This window comes from Suricata suricatta, chromosome 1 (genome assembly GCF_006229205.1).
Source record: "Suricata suricatta isolate VVHF042 chromosome 1, meerkat_22Aug2017_6uvM2_HiC, whole genome shotgun sequence".
In the NCBI taxonomy this organism is placed as follows: domain Eukaryota; kingdom Metazoa; phylum Chordata; class Mammalia; order Carnivora; family Herpestidae; genus Suricata; species Suricata suricatta.
This window is the reverse complement of record NC_043700.1, coordinates 138,172,248-138,176,066: the sequence shown is the minus strand read 5'-3', so window position 1 is coordinate 138,176,066 and position 3,819 is coordinate 138,172,248.

Below are 3,819 nucleotides of genomic sequence, written 5' to 3'. Positions count from 1 at the left end.
AGACACAGTTTTTGGGATGGATCATTTTATGCCAACTTTCTGGTAGACATGTTAGAGGGAAAAATATTTTTGCTGTATGCTAATGTGATCAAAGGAAAAATTGAAAACTGAAAAGTGGTTATATAAAATGTCCCATTTAGAAGGAACTTGTGTGTGCGTGTGTGTATGTGTGTGTGTGTGGTCTATTCCCTTTTATCCTCAGGGGAACCCAAATCCTAAGAATTGTAATAAACTTCATCAACAATGTCAGTAACTCTGGATACACAAGAAAAATAACAATGAAGTCAATGTGTGGGTTGCCATGCCCACAAGGCCACCAGGAATTACCAGCTGCATGACTGCCTCACCCTTTTTGATCTTTAAGTGTAGGCCCTGCTTCCACTAAACAATGTTAGGGTCAGTGACAAGGTGCCAGTGATATTAAGCTGGGGGTGGGGTGGGGGAAATGAACACCTTATCCTCCGGCACATCACTGAGATATAGAAGACATCAGTCACTCTGGCTTGCACAAGGTACGGCAAGACAGATATCAGTTCTGAAAATGGCATTTGTGCACTTCAGACATAAAAAACAACTGACCACTGGAAGCTCATTTATGTAGTGGTCAAATGGGCAGTCTTCCTGAGATAGACAGCATCAGAGGCCAAGGTCAGGATTTTCTTGGTAAGGCATTTTAACAACGTCCTGCCCAAAGGAGGATGGAAGGAAGAGAACCCATCCTGCCTAAGGCACTGACACCAGGTTACACAAAAACTGGATGGACTGTTCTATTCAAGAGCAAAAAAAAAAAAGCTGCCCTGCTTCCCCTACCACCACCACTGCAGCAAACGGGGTTACGGATAGGAGGACAAAGGGAGCAGACAGAGAGGGAGTGACTCCTTGCCTGCAGAGAGTGCAGGACTACCGACCACTGGGGCATGGAGGATAAAGACGCAGGTTCACCTCCACAGACCTTCATCAAGATGTGCTGGGATCTGAGGAACAAGATCCATAAATGCGACAAGCATTTTGAGACAGGAAGGCTTTTCTTTTTTTTTTAAGTATATTTATTTATTTTGAGAGAGAAGAGAGCACATGTAAAAGACAAGGGGAGGGACAGAGAGAAAATCCTAAGCAGACTCTGCGTTGCCAATGCAGAGCCCAGTGTGGGGCTCAAGTTCACAAACCACAAAACCATGATCTGAGCCAAAATCAAGAGTAGGACTCCCAACCAACTGAGCCACCAGATGTCCTAAGAAGGGAAGATACTTATTTATTTATTTTGAGAGAGAAAGAGTGCGCACAGGGAAGGAGCAGAGAGGAAGAGAGAGAGAGAGAGAGAGAGAGAGAGAGAGAATCCCAAGCAGGCTCTGTGCTGTCAGCACAGAGACTGATGTGGGGCTCAAACTCACATACTGTGAGAGTATAACCTGAGCCGAGATCAAGAGTCAGACACTTTGAACAGACTGAGGCACCCAGGTGCCCCTTGAGATGGGAAGGTTATCCTGTATTATTGGGGTGGCCAAATATAATCACAAGGGCCCTTATAAGAGAGGGTCAGGAAGGTGAGAGTGAAAGGGGACGCAACAATCGAGAGAGGACAGAGTGAGGCAGCTCATAAGCTGGAACCTTTAAAAGATGGAAAACCTAAGAAACAGATTCTCACCTACAGTTTCTAGAAGGAACACAGCCCCGTGGAACCAGTTTCAGACATCTGACCTCTAGAACATGTAAGATAATGTTTGTGTGGTTTTAAGTTACTAAGTTTATGGTAATTTGCTACAGCAACAATAAAAAGTAATACATGGCTGCAAATTCAAATTTTGAAATTTTGGCCACTCACTCTATGTCTTATGGGGGTAGAGACTGGGATTGGTCTCAGCTATTTTTGCAAGATGGTGTTATTTTGTCTCTTCTTAGTAAGCTTTCTCTGCTACCCTTGTCTTCTATGCAACGTCTTAGCTGTAGCATGCCTGTGCGTTTGCACTAGTGTGATAGCTGGTCTAGCATGATCCAATTACCCAATTGATCTGATGTCTTCATATCTCTTAAATTTACTAGAGATTTGATGGCCCTGCTTGGGCTATATAAACAACCCAGATAAAATAATCTATGGGCTGCAGAGTATGTGTTGTCATTACCTGGTGAAATACTTAGTCCTGAAAACTGGAAAGGACCTTCGAACATATCGAAGGTAGCAGGTGAAACAACTGGGTGAGCAAGTTGTCAGGTAAGACTGTTGCCAGGTGAACTGGGGAGTCCCTGGGTCCTGGAGCCTCAACCCAGCCAGACCCGAAGGAGTTGCCGAAGGTTCTTGTTCTTGTCACAAGAATGAAATCAAGGACAGACACACAGCATAGCAGATGAGTAACATAGCAGGAAAGTTCACTCAAGTGAAAAGTACACTCTTGAGATATGAGACAGGTGAGCTCAATGGAGGGAAAGGGGGGAAGGGAGGGACACAGTAAAAGAGAGACGAGAGGTTAAGCTAGCCAGCGAGGGAACTTCTACCCTGGCAGTTGGGTTTCTGTCTTTTATTGGTAATTAACTAGGCAGCAGAATATTTATTACTTGGGTAGTTGTGGGAAAGCAGGGTTTCTGAGCTTTTTCTTCCTGATTTGTGCAAGGGTTTCCTTTCATGGCATCTGCTATCTTGGGCCTGTCTGGTCTGATCCTGCTTCTTGTGGGGATGCTGCCAGCACAGGCCTCTGACCTTCCTGATAGCTGGCCATGACTTCATTACTGACCTCCAGGTATCCTGTTAGAAACCTGACAAACTGCCCAGTCTAACAAGATCTCCACTTAGCTATAGAAGTCATCCAGTGTGATGGCAGCCCTGAAGATAGAGAGGAAGCCAGTAAGTGAGAGGAGTGGCCACGAGGCCCAAAGACACCAGAAATAAGGGTAGGTGGTGGTAGATGTAGTCGGCGTTTAAAAAGAAAGTTATTTTTACATATGAGTAGGGAAATAATGATCTATATGAATACAAATTAAAGGTCCTTCACCTTCCATCATCCTGAGTTGCAAGGGGAATTTTGTTTACTGTACAATGGACGTGAGAACAGAGCAGTTTGGGAGAGTAGAGGTACAGTGGGAGGCTTAGTTAAGACAAAGGAAGCCTAGATGAGAAGGAAAATTCTGGAGAATACATGACATCCATCAGGCTGGACATAGCTAAACAGACACTTTATTAGAAAAGTCAAGCACAACTGAAGCTTCTATAATACAACTTTATCAGAGTTTCTAACCTACAGCAACACACAGGATAAATTTCAAATAGCATGGAATATGAAGCTGTTCGTTCTCTCATAGACACAGAATTTATATTTTTAATACTCCTTACCCTCAGAAGCATCCATCACTCACAGAAGATCCAGGAGGCTTAAGGTTATAATTAGAAGAAACTCCTCAAATTATTTGTACTATGTTTGGAACAAGCAGAAATGCATCTGCAATGAAAGGAATAGAGTTAGGTGTATCTCATAATGCATTTTTAAGTTTCCCTGGAGAGCTACAATTTAGCCAGAAGACAAAAATCAAGACTAAATTAAATACTGTGCTGCTTTCCCAACCAAGGCAAAACAAATGTGAATCACCTTATCAGGGATGCAAAGGGAGAGAAGCGTGCCTGTGATCGTTCCCCAAAATGGAAAAGACAGAAAGTGGGCACTTGCCCCAGAGGCCTCTTTTTCATGACATTTTTGGCCCTCTGGAGTCTAGCAGAGACTTTCTGGGATAGAAATGTCTCGTTACCTTAGACTGAATAACTCAGAAGTGATGTTTCCTAGGAGTACTTTCTGTTTTATTTCAGGTCTTTCCATCAATGCTTTTGTTCCCAAA